Below are 20,027 nucleotides of genomic sequence, written 5' to 3' on the forward strand. Positions count from 1 at the left end.
TTAAAAAATAATTATTAAAAATTTAAAAGTAGTGAAAAAAAGAACAAAAAAGAAAGAAAAAGGAGAGCAACCAAACCAAAAAACAAATCCACCACTGATAACAAGGGCTAAAAACTATACTAAAAAAAAAAAAAACTGACACAGAGTACCCTAGGACTAATGGTAAAAGCAAAGCTATACAGAAAAAATCATACACAAAGAAGCATGCACATACACACTCACCAAAAGAGAAAAAGGAAATATATATATATATATATATATATATATATATATATATATATATATATATATATATATAAAACGTTGCTCCCAAAGCCCACTGCCTCAATTTTGGGATGATTTGTTGTCTATCCAGGTATTCCACAGATGCAGAGTACATCAAGTTGATTGTGGAGATTTAATCTGCTGCTCCTGAGGCTGCTGGGAGAGATTTCCCTTTGTCTTCTTTGTTCGCACAGCTCCTGGAGTTCAGCTACGGATTTTGCCCCGCCTCTGCATGTAGGTTGCCTGAGGGCCTCTGTTTTCTGCCCAGAGAAAACGGGGTTAAAGTAGCAGCTGATTAGGGGGCTCTGGCTCACTCAGGCTGGGGGGAGGGAGGGGTACGGAATGAGGGGCGAGCCAGCAGTGGCAGAGGCTGGCGTGACATTGCAGCAGCCTGAGGCGCTCCGTGTGTTCTCCAGGGGAAGTTGTCCCTGGATCACGGGACCCTGGCAATGGCGGGCTGCACAGGTTCCTGGGAAGGGAGGTGTGGATAGTGACCTGTGCTTGTGCACAGGCTTCTTGGTGGCTGCAGCAGCAGCCTTAGCGTTTCATGCCCATCTCTGGTGTCAACGCTGGTGGCCACGGCTTGCACCCGTCTCTGGAGCTCGTTTAGGCGGTGCTCTGAATCCCCTCTCTTCGTGCACCCCAAAACAATGGTCTCTTGCCTCTTCGGCAGCTCCAGACTTTTCCGGACTCCCTCCCAGCTAGCTGTGGCGCAGTAGCCCCCTTCAGGCTGTTTTCACACAGCCAGCCCCAGTCCTCTCCCTGGGTTCTGACCTCCCAAGCCTGAGCCTCAGCTCCCAGCCCTCATCTGCCCCAGCGGGTGAGCAAACAAGCCTCTGAGGCTGGTGAATGCTGGTTGGCACTGATCCTCTGTGAGGGAATCTCTCCTCTTTGCCCTCTGCACCCCTATTGCTGCACTCTCCTCCGTGGCTCCGATGCTTCCCCCCCACTGCCAATCCCCATCTCTACCAGTGAAGGTGCTTCCCAGTGTGGAAACTTTTCCTCCTTCACAGCTCCCTCCCAGTGGTGCAGGTCCTGTCCCTATACTTTTGTCTCTGTTTTTTCTTTTTTCTTTAGCCCTACCCAGGTACATGGGGAGTTTTTGCCTTTGGGGAAGTCTGAGGTCTTCTGCCAGCATTCAGTAGGTGTTCTGTAGGAGTTGTTCCACATGTAGATGTATTTCTGATATATTTGAGGGGAGGAAGGCGATTTCCACGTCTCACTCCTCCGCCATCCTGAAGGTTTCTTCTTCCATTCTTTTCTTCCTCTCCTTTTGATTGTCTCCTGCTTATGTATGTGCACAGGGCACCACTCTTTCAACCCTTCAACCCCCAGGACTTCCTAAGGTACTTTTGTATATAAAAGCAGTTCCTTTCCAAAAAAAGAATTATGGAGAAAGCTGCTAAGATAATAATGGTTTTCCAACTTTTACAAGTATGTTCTGGAGGTGTATGAAAGTTCACCGAAAAGTGACTCCAACCTTAAATTAATTTGAGGAAAGTTCACTATTTAGGGGGCTGATATGTTGAAACAATAGGCAATGTGAAAAAATCTTATTATGGATTTCCAAACTATTTTAATGAAAGAATTCTGAGTTATTCTTTCTACTTGGCACCAGGATGGATGCAAGGGCTCTGTGATATTTCTTTCTGTAGGGAGAAGGGTTATGGCCAAGCTATTTATTAGCTTCTAAGAGGAGATGCAAAGCACATGCTTTTAAGCTGTATTTTGTTGTCACCCAGTGGTGTCTAGGCCTTGTTCCCACACAGAATGCACACATAAACACCTGCACCCATTGCACATCCAGAAGAACATCTCTTTTACTCATGGTGGGAGAGGCAAACACTTAAATTGGCATAATTTACAAACATAGAGGAAGACACCTTTTCTTTCCAAAATAACTTCTCCAATTTCATTCTGACTCCTGAAATGCCTTTCACAGAAGATTTAGTCCTCTCTTCTACAATTTGATATAGGACTTAAAGTGCAGTCCAACAAAGGGAGCATGGGAAGTGTATGTTCATACCAAGATTTGAATTAATATCAGATCTTTTTTCCTAAGAGCTATTTTTTTAAATAGGGAAAAGAAATCACAAAGACCTTGAAGTAAGGGAGAGTTGAAAAATTGAACAGAATGGAAATGCTGTGATATAGATAAAAGTCTATTTATAAAAGGGAGAAGATTGGAAGGGAAAGGGAACTAATGTCCATTGAGTACCTGCATTATGCCAGGCAATGTTCTGGGATTTTACCAATGTAATATATCTTATATAGTTCCAAAACACTCTGAAGGATATGAAAGATTGCCTTCTGTACTGAGCCACAACTACCTAACTCTTAGTCATCCTAACCCATTCCCTAACTGATGCATAATTCAAAAACATCTATGGATAGACTCCCTCCCACTACCCGCCACATCCCCACCCCCTGCCACACAAGCATAATGATGTGCAAAGTATCTGATATGAATCTGTAGGCACTAAAATGTAGCACTCCGCAACACACACTCACTCCAGTATCTGCTTATCTCTTTTTAGATGCCTACAAAAAGAGCCACTCTTTTATATATCAGGGGAAAGAAAAATGATGCAGAATATTAAGGAGATAGACTAATGCCTGTTTTCTTTCTCTGTATAAGGCAAGGTTGCATGCATGTGTGTGCATGTGTATGTGTAAATAAACTTTTAATGTATGAAGAAGCCTGGACATGGGTGGGCAACACTGGTCACTTTAAAAACACATGATGTGTGGGCTTCCCTGGTGGCGCAGTGGTTGAGAGTCCGCCTGCCGATGCAGGGGACACGGGTTCGTGCCCCAGTCCAGGAAGATCCCACATGCCGCGGAGCGGCTAGGCCCTTGAGCCATGGCCACTGGGCCTGCACGTCCGGAGCCTGTGCTCCGCAACGGGAAAGGCCACAACAGTGAGAGGCCCGCGTACCGCAAAAAACAAAAAAAAAACATGGTGTGACTTCACCATTAAACCGTAATGATGACTTGACCACAAAACTCCTTTCTAGGGAAAGAAACTTCATAAAGCCTTTTCCTTCCATTTTTATGCCATGTAACCAAGAAGAACAATTCATAGTTCTATTATTTTAAAAATCTAGAAGAAATAAACTAAAGAGTCATTATTTCATTGCAAGTAGATTCAACATAGCAGCCCTCCCACAAAGGAGCTTTCCCCCATTCATTATGGGTGGTTCTGAGCCTCAAGTGGAAAGGAGCCAGAAGGAGAAACCGACTTGACTGTTCAAGAGAAATTTCATCATGCAGCTTTCCAGTACAGCTCTTTTGAGGCCCGGGCAACAACTTGTGGCACAGATTTTGGAAGAAGCATCTTCTGTCTCATGTCATCACTCTCCTCGGCTGTATGTATCAAATCAAGCAATACTGCAGCACCTTGAGAATGGGGAGTGTTGAGAACGTCTTGGGGGAGCAGCTCAGGAGCAGATACTGGTACCCTTACAGTGGGCAGTGGGTCTAGAAAGTCTTTTTCTTGCTGCTTTGCAGGTAGCCAATGGCGGACAAAAGGGAACTAGAGCAGGACAGAGAGGCTGAGCTGACACCATGTGCCGACCACGATGAACAGACCGGTTTAAGGAAAATTGCAAAAAATTCCTTCAAGGAATCTGTTATTACTGAGGAGCAAGGGTGGAGGGACTCTGTGGAGGTTGGTTGGGGTCCTGCTCAGATGGGAGCACTTAGCCTTGTAGATATTTAAACTGAGCAGGCTTCCTTCCTTGATGAAATAAGGTGGTTCCTCCAGTGGAAGAAATATCCATCAAATATCCAAGGACAATATATAACTTGTTTTCCCCAGGTCACATTGGTCATGGGAGAAATCAAGGTTCCTATCAGGCCCAAGGTAATAATCAAAGAAGTTTATCTCCAGTCCCACAAAGTTGTTACCTGGGCTCCAACTCCAAAATCACCCTCAACCTCAACATCTCATCTTAGACCGTTTTTCTTGGTAATGAGCACTGTTATAAGAAATTGCTCTTGCTGATTTTGCTAACATCTGACATCTCCTCTCCCCACCATAGAACTCAAAAAGGAGCCATAGAGACTGGGCTGGGAGACAAGTTATTGTAAGAAGTATGATCCTATGCGTGGAGAAGAAGGATAATTCCTTCTAGAGCGTTAGATGAAGTTTGTCAGCCTGACTTCTCCCTTGGGTTAAGTTCTCTCATAGTCCCTAATGCAAACAGATTACTGGCAGTGCCATCCGCCCAACCCATCCAATATGATCTGACATGTCTTAGTCTCACCAAACACTATTTAGGTCAAGGTTAAGGAGGTTAGTTAGATTAGATACAACCTCATTAGTGTCAAAGGATCTGTTTGCCAGTTCCAAAGTCCCTAAGCCATGTTGCTTTCTCTCAAGTGACCTGAAGACCCTCATTCAAAGTGTCTGCCTCGACTTCTCAGAGTTCTTGAAGTGAACACACAGATTGTGTTTCCCGGCATCTTCTCTTTGATACAGAACATAATTTTTTAAAAAACAAAAAACAGTGATGTAACTAGTATAAGCAATGTCCTGGGGTAGGAGCAAGGTAAGAACGATTCATTCTAACTGGGAGATCAGATAAGATTTCATGAGAGAGGTTAAATTTGGATTAAGGTCTTTTAAACCTGGGCAGAATTTCAGCAGATGAATAAGCAGTAAAGGCATTCATTCATTCACCCATTCCAGAAGCATTTACTGAGATCCCATTGTGTGGCTGGTTCTGTTTTAGGCCCTAGGAACACACATGAATAGGACATCATTCCTGCCTTCAGAGAGAATGCAGGATCTCCCTTGCTGGCTGAAGAGACAACGTGAGCAAAGGCACAGAGGCCTGAAAGGCGTGTGGCAAGTTCAGTGAAGAGTGTGGCTGAGACTCAAGGTCCATTGTATAAGGGAACAGGGAAGAAGGTACAGGGGGGATGAGGCAGGAAAAAAAGGCTGGGGACCAAACCCAGAGGATTTATTTATTATTAGTTAATTTATTTATTTTTGGCTGCATTATATCTTTGTTGCTGCATGCAGGCTTTCTCTAGTTGCGACGAGCAGGGCCTACTCTTCTTTGTGGTGCGTGGGCTTCTCATTGTGGTGGCTTCGCTTGTTGCAGAGCATGGGCTCTAGGCGTATGGGCTTCAATAGTTGTGGCACGCAGGCTCAGTAGTTGTGGCTTGTGGGATCTAGAGTGCAGGCTCAGTAGTTGCGGCACACAGGCTTAGCTGCTCCGTGGCATGTGGGATCGTCCTGGACCAGGGCTTGAACCCGTGTCCCCTGCATTTGCAGGCAGATTCTTAACCACTGCACCACCAGGGAAGTCCCAAACCCAGAAGATTCTAATAATACAGTAGAAGGTGTAAATTATTCTGTAGGCTGTTATAAGTCATTAGCAGTTTTTAGCTGAAAGTATTCCAATGGCTTCCCATTGCTTAAAACGCTTCAAGGGCTCGTCATTACTCAGGAGATAAAGAACAAAGTTTTTAGCATGGATTCTAAAGACTGGCAATGTCTGGCCCCCACCTATCTCTTCAGCCTTATTTTAAAACCCTCACCCCCACTTGCTGCATGTGGGCCTCACTGATCTTCTGTTATCACAACACACCACCACCCACCACAGGACCTTTCTACAGGTTGTTTCCTCTTCCAGAAACCTTTCCCCTTTGCTTAATTAACTTCTCCTCCTTCAGATGTCAACTGAATCATTATTTCTTAAAAAACCTTTTCCTGATCCCCACTCCCATAGATCTAATCCCCTACTATGTCCACATGTGTATCTGTGACTCCTTGATTACCCTCTGTCTCTTTCACCAGACTACAATCAAGGGCAAGGACTCTGTTTTGTTCATCATTTTCTCTTCAGTTCCTATCACAGTGCCTGGTGCATTATAGGCATGCAATAAATATTTATGCAAAGCAAAACAAACTGGAAAATGTTTTTTTCTGTAACAATGTAGAGGATCATTTGGGGTGGGGGATTGGGTCGTAGGCAGGACTGTAGCTTGCACCCAGGACACCAGCACACACTATAGTCAAACATGTAGTCGTAGATGAAGAATAATTTCTCCTTCTGGCAGCCCCGGGCCCATCAAAGTGATGTCTTCCTCTAGCAGCTGATTAGGTGGAATTCAGGGGCTGATTAATCCCTTTCTCCAGGAATTGTCTCAGACTAGCCTTGGATGTGAAGTGGACTTGTTTTTTTCCATTGGTTAATTATGCGCAGTGACTGGTCACAGATCAGAAAGGTGACGGTATCATATTGAGTGAGAATGTGCAGAGAGTGGAAAGACAGTGAATTTTAGCTGTGTATGGATAAAGGGGTTAACATTCAAATCACAGAAAGGAGACAGCACAAGGAAAATTGCTTTATTACAACTGTCTCTGAAACTGTGAAGGGTTAGAATAAGTGGGCGGATGAATCAGTGCTTCTGCCTTCCCGCTGACGACTGCATGAGAGAAAAGGGGCTCCATCCACAGGGAGAGAAATTTAGCAAATTATTTCTCAACAGATTTCCAGAGGGAGTTTATAAAGTCTTTGTTTCTGGAGAAAGAATAAGGTGGAACCAATAACTTTCACTGTTGAGCACTGTCCTGCCTTAAGATGGTGTGAGTGGTGGTGGTGCAGGGGAGCATACAGTCTCCCAACTATGCCATCCACACTAGGATTACATTGCGACACAGGGTTCTGAAGCTATGGAAGTGCTGCTCTGCGTGACGTTTCTTGTCTGAATCTGGTAGTGCTTTGCAAACCCCATGAATCATCACATATGCCATGCTCAAAAGATTTTGACAAGGTTTATGAGTCCACCTAGTGCTATTTATTTTTGTTCTCTCTCATTCCTTCCCTATAGGGAGGCGTACTTTCAAGGGCGTATTTCACAGAATTGGCCAGGGTCCACAGTGACAAATCTAACTCCATCATCCTGGGGCAAGGAGTAGCATGTTTTGCCCTTGCCAGCTCCCTGGTATGATGTAAACATGACTGATGGAATCAGCTATTTGCACAACCAATAACAAGGGCAGATTGCAGAAACTGGGTGTGAGCAAGTGAGATGCTAATTTTTAATGTAAATAAGCCACACTGGGATGTCCAAATCCATATGTTTGTTGAGGACCTATCTGGTCGAATTAAAGAATCACCCACAGGCTCTATCCCCAATATTTCCCACATGGGCCAGTGTCTAAATTATCCTCCATGATAATCCATCCTTTGGGATATGGCATTGAAAGAACTATAAATAAGTAAAATTGCTATATGGAAATAGTAGCAAAACAGTGCTATTTTTTATCATCTAACTAATTAGTTTAGTTGGCTTAATTATCTAAATCTGTGTTGCCCAATATACTGACCACTAGCCCACATATAATTATTGAGAACTTGAATGTGACTAGTGACTAAATCATCACATTCTGCTTAATTTCAATTTTGTAAGGTTTTGACTAGTATTAAACTCCAAAACTAAAGCGGGGATCCATGGTCTGAGTTTGAGACATCTGACTTTTAAAATTGTTTTCTACAGCACAATTTCTAAGAGACTTCAACATGCCAATGTTCATGATGTCTTTCTCAGAAGGAGATGCTATAGGCCAATTTTACAACAATATCTAACCACCGGAGAGATTTTGTTTCTTTCCAAAATGTATCTTGAGGAACACCACTTGGGAAATGACACTCTACATGGCTAAGACCCAGAAGGAGTATGCCAGGCAGAGATCTATGTCTCTAATGAGAGAAGTGTGTCCCCAAAGCAGACTCTGGACTTAGTTTCTTTGTTATGTATTTATTCATTACTGTTTTTGCAAACTTTGACATCCCATGGACTTTACCTATCACTTTCGCCCTATACTGACCTTAGTGACACTGTTTAAACTTTGAAAAAAGAGGGAATTTGATGATAAGAACTATATGATCTTTACCAAGTTTAAAATTCTATTGCCCATTCTTTCTAATACTAATCGTTGAAATCCCCTACTTTTCAGTGCTTTAAAACCCTGGTTGGATAGTGCTTGATTAAGTCAGAAAATAAGCTGAGATAATATCCAGTGGATGGTAGTTTTCTACTTCCCTGAGTGTCTCCTAACTGTAAGAAAGGGAAGTAGACCATGAAGAGAATGATAAAATCCTGAGGGATATACATAGTATCAAAACAGGAAGGTGATGCAGAAGCCTGAAGAAAAGGTAAAACCATTTTTTTTTTTAGTAAGTAAATTGGTCTGCAAGGGTTTTAGATTATAAGAGTTTATCATTTTAAAAATTGGAGTATATTTGATTTACAATACTGTGTTAGTTTCAAGTGTACAGCAAAGGGATTCATATATATGTGTATATATATATACATATATACACATATATTCTCTTTCAGATTCCTTTTGTAATATTATTACAAAATACTGAGTATAGTTCCCTGTGCTATACAGTAGGTCCTTGTTGTTTAGCTATTTTATATATACTAGTGTGTATATGTTAATCTCAAATCCTAATTTACCCCTCCCCCACTTAGATAACCATGAATTTGTTTTCTATGTCTGTGAGTCTGTTTCTATTTTGTTTATAGGTTAATTTGTATCATATTTTTTTAAGATTCCACATATAAGTGATATCACATATTTGTCTTTAGCTTACTTCAGGTAATCTCTAGATCTGCTCATGTTACTGCAGATGACATTATTTCATTCTTTATTATGACTGAGTAATATTCCATTATATATATGAGATATATATATATATGATATACATATATCACATCTTCTTCATCCATTCATCTGTCAATGGGCATTTAGGTTGCTTCCATGTATTGGCTATTGTAAATAGTGCTGCTATGAAATTGGGGAGCATATATCTTTTCAGATTGTGGTTTTCTCTGGATATATGCCCAGGAGTGGGATTGCTGGATCACTTTTTTTTTTTTTTCCCACATCTAAGTTGGAGTATAATTGCTTCACAATGTTGTGTCAGTTTCTGCTGTACAACAAACTGAATCAGCCATATGTATACATATATCCCCATGTCCCCTCCCTCTTGAGCCTCCCTCATACCCTCCCTCTCCCATTCCTCTAGGTCACCACAGAGCATCAAGTTGATCTCCCTGTTCTATGCAGCAGCTTCCCACTAGCTATCCATTTTACATTTGGTAGTGTATATATGTCAATGCTACTCTCTCACTTCATCCCAGCTTCCCCTTCCCCCACTGTGTCCTCAAGTCCATTCTCTACATCTCCACCGTTATTCCACCCCTGCCACTAGGTTCATCAGTACTGCTTTTTTAGTTTCCATATATATGTGTGTTAGCATACGGTATTTGTTTTTCTCTTTCTGACATACTTCACTCTATGACAGACTCTAGGTCCATCCACCTCACTATAAATAAATCCATTTCATTCCTTTTAATGGCTGAGTAATATTCTATTGAATATATGTGCCACATCTTCTTTACGCATTCATCTGTTGATGGACATTTAGGTTTCTTCCATGTCCTGGCTATTGTAAATAGTGTTGCAATGAACATTGTGGTACATGTATCTTTTTAAATTATGGTTTTCTCAGGGTATATGCCCAGTAGTGAGATTCCTGGGTCATATGGTAGTTCTATTTTTAGTTTTTTAAGGAACATCCATACTGTTGTCCATAGTGGCTGTATCAATGTACATTCCCACCAGGAGTGCAAGAGGGTTCCCTTTTCTCCACACCCTCTCCAGCATTTATTGTTTCTAGATGTTTTGATATGACCATTCTGACTGGCGTGTGGTGATACCTCATTGTAGTTTTGATTTGCATTTCTCTAATCATTAGTGACGTTGAGCATCTTTTCACATATTTGTTGACCATCAGTGTGTCTTTGGAGCAATGTCTATTTAGGTCTTCCACCCATTTTTGGATTGGGGTGTTTGTTTTCTTGATGTTGAGCTGCATGAGATGCTTCTATATTTTCGAGATTAATCCTTTGTCAGTACCTTTGTTGGCAAATATTTTCTCCAATTCTGAAGGTTGTCTTCTCATCTTGTTTATGGTTTCCTCTGCTGTGCAAAAGGTTTTAAGTTTCTTTAGGTCCCATTTGTTTATTTTTGTTTTTATTTCCATTACTCTAGGAGGTGTGTCAAAAAGGATCTTGCTGTGATTTATTGCAAAGAGTGTTCTTCCTATGTTTTCCTCTAAGAGTTTGATAGTGTCTGGCCTTACATTTAGGTCTTTAATCCATTTTGAGTTTATTTTTGTGTATGGTGTTAGGAAGTGCTCTAATTTCATTCTTTTACATGTAGTTGGCCAGTTTTCCCAGCACCACTTATTGAAGAGGCTGTCTATTCTCCATTGTATATTCTTGCCTCCTGTATCAAAGAGAAGGTGACCATATGTGTGTGGGTTTATCTCTGGGCTTTCTATCCTGTACCATTGATCTGTATTTCTCTTTGTGTACCAGTACCATATTGTTTTGATTACTGTAGCTTTGTAGTATAGTCTGAAGTCAGGTAGCCTGATTCCTCCAGCTCCATTTTTCTTTCTCAAGATTGCTTCGGTTATTCAGGGCCTTTTCTGTTTCTATACAAATTGTAAAATTTCTGGTTTTAGTTCTGTTAACAATCTCATTGGTAATTTGATAGGGATTGCATTGAACCTGTAGATTGCTTTGGGTAGTATAGTCATTTTCATGATATTGATTCTTTCAATCCAGGAGCAAGGTGTATCTCTCCACCTGCTTATGTCATCTTTGATTTCTTTCATCAGTGTCTTACAGTTTTCTGAGCACAGGTCTTTTGCCTCATTAGGTAGTTTTGTTCCTAGGTATTATATTCTTTTTCTTGCGATAGTAAATGGGATTGTTTCCTTAATTTATCTTTCTGATCTTTCATTGTTATTGTATAGGAATGCAAGAGATTTCTGTGCATTAATTTTGTATGCTGCAAATTCAACAAATTCATTGATTAGCTCTAGTAGTTTTCTGTTGGCATCTTTAAGACTTTCTATGTATAGTATCATATCATCGGCAAACATGACAGTTTTACTTTTTTTTTTTCCAATTTGTATTCCTTATATTTCTTTTTCTCCTCTGATTGCTGTGGCTAGGACTTCCAATACTATGTTGAATAATAGTGGGAAGAGTGGACATCCTTGTCTTATTCCTAATCTTAGAGGAAATGCTGTTAGTTATTCACAATTGAGAATGATGTTGGCTGTGGCTTTGATGTATATGGCCTTTATTATGTTGAGGTAGGTTCCCTCTATGCCCACTTTCTGGAGAGTTTTTATCATAAATGGGTTTGAACTTTGTCAAAACCTTTTTCTGCGTCTATTGAGATGACCATATAGTTTTTATTCTTTAACTTGTAATTATGGTGTACCACATGGATTGTTTTGTAGAGATTGAAGAATCCTTGCATCCCTGGGATAAATCCCACTTGATCATGGCATATGATATATATTTTTATATTATTTTTTTCTTTTTAACATCTTTACTGGAGTATAATTGCTTTACAATGGTGTGTTAGTTGCTGCTTTATAACAAAGTGTATCAGTTATACATATACATATATCCCCATATCTCTTCCCTCTTGTGTCTCCCTCCCTTCCACCCTCCCTATCCCACTCATCTAGGTGGTCACAAAGCACCAAGCTGATCCCCCTGTGCTATGCGGCTGCTTCCGACTAGCTATCGGTTTTACATTTGGTAGTGTATATATGTCCAGTCCACTCTCTCACTTTGTCCCAGCTTACCCTTCAGACTACCCGGGTCCTCAAGTCCAGACTCTAGTAGGTCTGTGTCTTTATTACTGTCTAGCCCCTATGTCCTTCATGACCTTTTTTATTTTTATAGATTCCATATATATGTGTTAGCATATGGTATTTGTTTTTCTCTTTCTGACTTACTTCACTCTGTATGAGAGACTCGAGGTCCATCCACCTCACTACAAATAACTCAATTTTGTTTCTTTTTCTGGCTGAGTAATATTCCATTGTATACATGTGCCATATCCTCCTTATCCAGTCATTTGTCAATGGACATTTAGGTTGCTTCCATGTCCTAGCTACTGTAAATAGAGCTGCAATGAACATTGTGGTACATGACTCTTTTTGAATTATGGCTTTCTCAAGGTATATGCCTAGTAGTGCGATTGCTGGGTCATATGGTAGTTTTTTGTTTAGTTTTTTAAGGAAACTCCATACTGTTCTCCATAGTGGCTGTATTAATTTACTTTCCCAGCAACAGTGTAAGAGGGTTCTCTTTTCTCCACATCCTCTCCAGCATTTATTGTTTGTAGACGTTTTGATGTTGGCCATTCTGATCAGTGTGAAGTGATACCTCATTGTAGTTTTGATTTGCATTTCTCTAATGATTAGTGATGTTGAGCATCCTTTTATGTGTTTGGTGGCAATCTGTATATCTTCTTTAGAGAAATGTCTATTTAGGTCTTCTGCCCATTTTTGGATTGGGTTGTTTGTTTTTTTTATATGGAGCTGCATGGGCTGCTTGTAAATTTTGGAGATTAATCCTTTGTCAGTTGCTTCATTTGCAAGTATTTTCTCCCATTCTGAGGGTTGTCTTTTCATCTTGTTTATGGTTTCCTTTGCTGTGCAAAAGCTTTTAAGTTTCATTAGGTCCCATTTGTTTATTTTTGTTTTTATTTCCATTTCTCTAGGAGGTGGGTCAAAAAGGATCTTGCTGTGATTTATGTCATAGAGTGTTCTTCCTACGTTTTCCTCTAAGAGTTTTACAGTGTCTGGCCTTAAATTTAGGTCTTTAATCCATTTTGAGTTTATTTTTGTGTATGGCATTAGGAAGCATTCTAATTTCATTCTTTTACACATAGCTGTCCAGATTTCCCAGCACCACTTGTTGAAGAGACTGTCTTTTCTCCATAGTATATTCTGCCTTCTTTATCAAAGATAAGGTGACCATATATGTGGGGACTTATCTCTGGATTTTCTATCCTGTTCCATTGATCTATATTTCTGATTTTGTGTCAGTACTGTACTGTCTTTATTACTGTAGCTTTGTAGTATAGTCTGAAGTCCGGGAGTCTGATTCCTTCTGCTCCATTTTTTTCTTTTTCAAGATTTCTTTGGCTATTCGGGGTCTTTTGTGTTTCTATACAAATTGTAAATTTTTTTGTTCTAGTTCTGTGAAAAATGCCATTGGTAATTTGATAAGGATTTCATTGAATCTGTAGATTGCTTTGGGTAGTATAGCCATTTACAGAATGTTGATTCCTCCAATCCAAGAATATGGTATATAACTCCATATATTTTTATCATCTTTAATTTCTTTCATCAGTGTCTTATAATTTTCTGCACACAGGTATTTTGTCTCCTTAGGTAGGTTTATTCCTAGGTATTTTATTCCTTTTGTTGCAATGGTAAATGGGAGTGTTTTCTTAATTTCACTTTCAGAATTTTCATCATTAGTGTATAGGAATGCAAGAGATTTCTGTGCATTAACTTTGTATCCTGCTATGTTACCAAATTCATTGATTAGCTCTAGTAGTTTTCTGGTAGCATCTTTAGGATTCTCTATGTATAGTATCATGTCATTTGCAAACAGTGAGAGCTTTACTTCTTCTTTTCTGATTTAGATTCCTTTTATTTCTTTTTGTTCACTGATTGCTGTGGCTAAGACTTCCAAAACTATGTTGAATAATAGTGGTGAGAGTGGGCAATCTTGTCTTGTTCCTGATGTTAGTGGAAATGGTTTCAGTTTTTCACCATTGAGGACAATGTTACCTGAGTGTTTGTCATATATGGCCTTTATTATGTTGAGGTAAGTTCCCTCTATGCATACTTTCTGAAGGGTTTTTATCATAAATGGATGTTGAATTTTGTCGAAAGATTTCTCCACATCTATTGAGACGATCATATGGTTTTCTCCTTCAATTTATTAATATGGTGTGTCACATTGATTGATATGCATATATTGAAGAATCCTTGCATTCCTGTGATAAACTTCACTTGATCATGGTGTATAATCTTTTTAATGGCTGTTGGATTGTGTTTGCTAGTATTTTGTTGAGGATTTTCATATCTATGTTCATCAGTGATATAGGCCTGTAGTTTTCTTTCTTTCTGACATCTTTGTCTGGTTTTGGTATCAGAGTGATGGTGGCCTCCTAGAAAGAGTTTGGGAGTGTTCCTCCCTCTGCAATACTTTGGAAGAGTTTGAGAATGATAGGTGTTAGCTCTTCTCTAAATGTTTGATAGAATTCACCTGTGAAGCCATCTGGTCCTGACCTTTTGTTTGTTGGAAGATTTTTAATCACAGTTTCAATTTCAGTGCTTGTGATTGCTCTGTTCATATTTTCTATTTCATCCTGGTTCAGTCTCAGAAGTTTGTGCACTTCTAAGAATTTGTTCATATCTTCCAGGATGTGCATTTTATTGGCATATAGTTGCTTGTAGTAATCTCTCATGATCGTTTTAGTTGTGCAGTGGTAGTTGTTACTTCTCTTTCTTCATTTCTAATTGTGCTGGTTTGAGTCTTCTCCCTTCCTTTCTTGATGAGTCTGCCTAATGGTTTATCTTTTTTTTATCTTCTCAAAAAACAAGCTTTTAGTTTTATTGATCTTTGCTATCATTTCCTTCATTTCTTTTTCATTTATTTCTGATCTGATCTTTATGATTTCTTTCCTTCTGCTAACTATGGGGTTTTATTGTTCTTCTTTTTCTAACTGCTTTAGGTACAAGGTTAGGTTGTTTATTTGAGATGTTTCTTGTTTCTTAAGGTAGGATTGTATTGCTATAAATTTCCCTCTTAGAACTGCTTTTGCTGCATCCCATAGGTTTAGGGTCATCGTGTTTTCATTGTCATTTGTTTCTAGGTATTCTTTGATTTCCTCTTTGATTTCTTCAGTGATCTCTAGGTGTTTGAGTAGTGAATTGTTTAGCATCCATGTGGTTGTATTTTACAGATTTTTTTTCCTGTAATTGTTATCTTGTCTCATAACTTTGTGGTCAGAAAACATACTTGATACAATTTCAATTTTCTTAAATTTACCAAGCCTTGATTTGTGACCCAAGATATGATCTATCCTGGAGAATATTCCCTGAGCACTTGAGAAGGAAATGTATTCTGTTGTTTTTGGATGGAATGTCCTATAACTATCAATTAAGTCTCTTTTGTTTAATGTATCATTGTATTTCCTTATGTATTTTCATTTTGGATGACCTGTCCATTCATGAGAATGGTGTGTTAAAGTCCCATACTATGATTGTGTTACTGTTGATTTCCCCTTTTATGGCTGTTAATATTTGCCTTATGTATTGAGATGCTTCTATGTTGGGTTCATAAATGTTTACAATTTTTATATCTTTTTCTTGGATTGATCCCTTGATCATTATGTAGTGTCCTTCTTTGTCTCTTGTAATAGTCTTTGTTTTAAAGTCTGTTTTGTCTGATATGAGAATTGCTACTCCAGCTTTCTTTTGATTCCCACTTGCATGGAATACCTTTTTCCATTCCGTCACTTTCATTCTGTATGTGTCCCTAGGTCTGAAGTGAATCTCTTGTAGACAGCATATATATGGGTCTTGTTTTTGTACCCATTCAGCCAGTCTATGTCTTTTCATTAGAGCTTTTAATCCGTTTACATTTAAGGTAATTATCAAATGTATGTACCTATTACCATTTTCTTAATTGTTTTGGCTTTGTTTTTGTAGGTCTTTTCCTTCTCTTGTGTTTTCTGCCTGGTGAAGTTCCTTCAGTATCTGTTGTAAAGCTGGTTTGGTGGTGCTGAATTCTCTTAGCTTTTGTTTGTCTGTAAAGGTTTTAATTTCTCTGTCAAATTTGAATGAGATCCTTGCTGGGTACAGTAATCTTGGTTGAAGGTTTTTCCCTTTCATCACTAAATATGTCCTGCCATTCCATTCCGGCTTGCAGAGTTTCTGCAGAAAGATCAACTGTTAACCTTATGGGGATTCCCTTGTGTGTTATTTGTTGTTTTTCCCTTGCTGTTTTTAATATTTTTTCTTTGTATTTAATATTTGATATCTTGATTAATATGTGTCTTGGTGTGTTTCTCCTTGGATTTATCCATATGAGACTCTCTGTTCTTCCTGGACTTGATTAACTATTTCCTTTCCCATATCAGGGAAGTTTTCAACTATAATCTCTTCAAATATTTTCTCAGTCCTTTTCTTTTTCTCTTCTTCTTCTGGGACCTCTATAATTCAAAATGTTGGTGCATTTAATGTTCTCCCAGAGGTCTCTGAGACTGTCCTCATTTCTTTTCATTCTTTTCTCTTTATTCACTCTGCCTTGTTTATTTCCACTATTTTATCTTCCATGTCACTTATCTGTTCTTCCACCTCAGTTATTCTGCTATTGATCCCTTCAAGAGAATTTTTAATTTCATTTATTGTGTTGTTCATCACTTTTTTTTTGCTCTTTAGTTCTTCTAGGTCCTTGTTAAACATTTCTTGTATTTTCTCCATTCTATTTCCAAGATTTTGGTTCATCTTTACTATCATTATTCTGAATTATTTTTCAGGTAGACTGCCTCTTTCATCTTCATTTGTTATGTCTGGTGGGTTTTTACATTTCTCCTTCATCTGCTGTGTGTTTCTATGTCTTCTCATTTTACTTAACTCACTGTGTTTGGGGTCTCCTTTTCGCAGGCTGCAGGTTCGTAGTTCCCATTGTTTTTGGTGTCTGCCCCAGTGGCTATAGTTGGTTCAGTGGGTTGTGTAGGCTTCCTGGTGGAGGGGACCAGTGCCTGTGTTCTGATGGATAGGGATGCATCTTGTCTTTCTGGTGTGCAGGTCCACATCTGGTGGTGCGTTTCGGGGTGTCTGTGACTTATTATGATTTTAGGCAGCCTCTCTGCTAATGGGTGGGTCTGTGTTTCTGTCCTGCCAGTTGTTTGGCATAGGGTGTCCAACACTGTAGCTTGCTCATCATTGAGTGGAGCTGGGTCTTTATGTTAATGGAGATCTCTGGGAGATTTTCACTGTTTGATATTATGTGGAGCTGGGAGGTCTCTGGTGGACCTATGTCCTGTACTTGGCTCTCCCACCTCAGAAGCACAGCCCTGACACCTGATTAGTGCACCAAGAGCCTGTCATCCACATAGAAAAAGAGAAAAAAGAGGAAAAAAAAAAAAATATATGTATATCATTGCTCCCAATATCCACCTCCTCAGTTTGGGATGATTCATTGTCTATTCAGGTATTCCACAGATGCAGGGTACATCAAGTTGAATATGGAGATTTAATCCACTGCTCCTGAGGCTGCTGGGAGAAATTTTCCATTCTGTTCTTTGTTCACACAGCTCCTGGGGTTCAGCTTTGGATTTGGCCCTGCCTCTGAATGCAGGTCATCTGAGGGCGTCTGTTCTTTACTCAGACAGGACGGGGTTAAAGGAGCAGCTGATTTGGGGGCTCTGGCTCACTCAGGCCGGGGGGGGGAGGGGTACGGAGTGTGGGGTGAGCCTGCAGTGGCAGAGACTGGCATGACGATGCACCAGCGTGACGCGCGCCATGTGTTCTTCTGGGGAAATTGTCCCTGGATCACGGGACCCTGGCAGTGGAGGGCTGCACAGGCTCCTGGGATGTCGGTGTGGATAGTGACCTGTGCTCGCACACAGGCTTCTTGGTGGTTGCAGCAGCAGCCTGAGCCTTTCATGCCCGTCTCTGGGGTCCACACTGATAGCCACAGCTCACGCCCATCTCTGGAGCTCGTTTAAGTGCCACTCTTAATCCCCTCTCCTTGTGCACCAGGAAACAAAAAGGCAAGAAAAATTCTCTTGCCTCTTCAGCAGCCCCAGACTTTTCCCGGACTCCCTCCTGGCTAGCTCTGGTGCACTAGTCCCATTCAGGCTGTGTTCATGCAGCCAACCCCAGTCCTCTCCCTGAGATCTGACCGAAGCTGGAGCCTCAGCTCCCACCCCCCGCCTGCACCGGTGGGTGAGCAGACCAGCTTCTTGGGCTGGTGAGTGCTGGCTGGCACTGATCCTCTATGTGGGAATCTCTCCGCTTTGCCCTCTGCACCCCTGTTGCTGTACTCTCCTCCGTGGCTCTGAAGCTTCCCCCCTCCGCCACCTGCAGTCTCCCTCTGCAAAGGGGCTTCCTAGTGTGTGGAAACATTTCCTCCTTCACAGCTCCCTCCCACTGGAGCAGGTCCATCCCTTTCTTTTGTCTCTGTTTTTTCTTTTTTCTTTTGCCATACCCAGGTACGTAGGGAGTTTCTTGCTTTTTTGGAGGTCTGAGGTCTTTTGCTAGCATTCAGTAGGTGTTCTGTAGGAGTTGTTCCACGTGTAGATGTATTTCTGATGTATTTGTGGGGAGGAAGGTGATCTCCACATCTTACTGTTCCTCCTTCTTAAAGCTCCTCTCTGGTGTATGATTTTTGTGTGTGTGTGTGTGTGTGTGTGTGGTACGTGGGCCTCTCACTGCTGTGGCCTCTCCCGCTGTGGAGCACAGGCTCAGGATGCCCAGACTCAGTGGCCATGGCTCACGGGCCCAGCTGCTGTATGGCATGTGTGATCCTCACAGACCAGGACATGAACCCGCGTCCCTGGCATTGGCAGGCCGACTCCCAATGACTGCACCACCAGGGAAGCCCAGGTGTATGATATTTTTGATGTTTTGTTGGATTCTGTTTGGTAGTATTTTTTTGAGGATTTTTGCATCTATGTTCATCAGTGATATTAGTCCGTAATTTTCTTTGTTTGTAATATGTTTGTCTGGTTTTGGTATCAGGGTGATGGTGGCCTCGTAGAATGAGTTTGGGAGTGTTCCACCCTCTGCAATTTTTTGGAAGAGTTTGAGAAGGAGAGGTGTTATCTCTTCTATAAATGTTTGATAGAGTTCATCTGTGAAGCCATCTGGTCCTGGACTTTTGTTTGTTTGAAAATTTTTAATTACAGTTTCAATTTCATTACTTGTGATTGGTCTGTTTATATTTTCTAATTTTTCCTGTTTCAATGTTGGAATGTTGTACCTTTCCAAGAATTTGTCCGTTTCTTCCAGGTTGTCCATTTTATTGGCATATATTGCTAGTCGTAGTCTCTTATGATTCTTTGTATTTCTACAGTGTCAGTTGTAATCTCCTTTTTCATTTCTAATTTTATTGATTTGGGTCCTCTCCCTTTTTTTGTCAATGAATCTGGCCAAAGCTTTATCAGTTGTGTTTATCTTCTCAAAGAACCAACTTTTAGCTTTATTGATCTTTGCTATTGTTTTCTTCATTTCTATTTCATTTATTTCTGCTCTGATCGTTATGATTTCTTTCCTTCTACTAACTTTGGGTTTTCTTTGTTCTTTTAGGTATAAGGTTAGATTATTTATTTGAGATTTTACTTGTTTCTTGAGGTAGGATTGTATTGCTATAAACTTCCCTCTTACAACTACTTTTGCTGCATCCCATAGGTTTTGGATTGTTATGTTTTCATTCTCATTTTTTTCTAGGTATTTTTTTTTTATTTCTTCTTTGATTTCTTCAGTGATCTCTTGGTTATTTAGCAGCACACTGTTTAGCCTCCGTGTATTTGTGCTTTTTACAGTTTTTTTCCTGTAATTGATTTCTAATCTCATAGTGTTGTTGTCAGAAAAAATGCTTGATATAATTCAATTTTCTTAAATTTTCCAAGGCTTGAGTTATGACCCATGATGTGATCTATTCTGCAGAACGTTCCATGTTCACTTGAGAAGAAAGTCTAATCTGCTGGTTTTGGATCAAATGTCTGATAAATATCAATTAAATCTATCTGGTATTTTGTGTCATTTAAAGCTAGTGTTTGCTTATTTATTTTCTGTCTGGATGATCTGTCTATTGGTATAAGTGGGGTG

The sequence above is a fragment of the Orcinus orca genome, chromosome 8, assembly GCF_937001465.1.
Source record: "Orcinus orca chromosome 8, mOrcOrc1.1, whole genome shotgun sequence".
Classification (NCBI taxonomy): Eukaryota; Metazoa; Chordata; class Mammalia; order Artiodactyla; family Delphinidae; genus Orcinus; species Orcinus orca.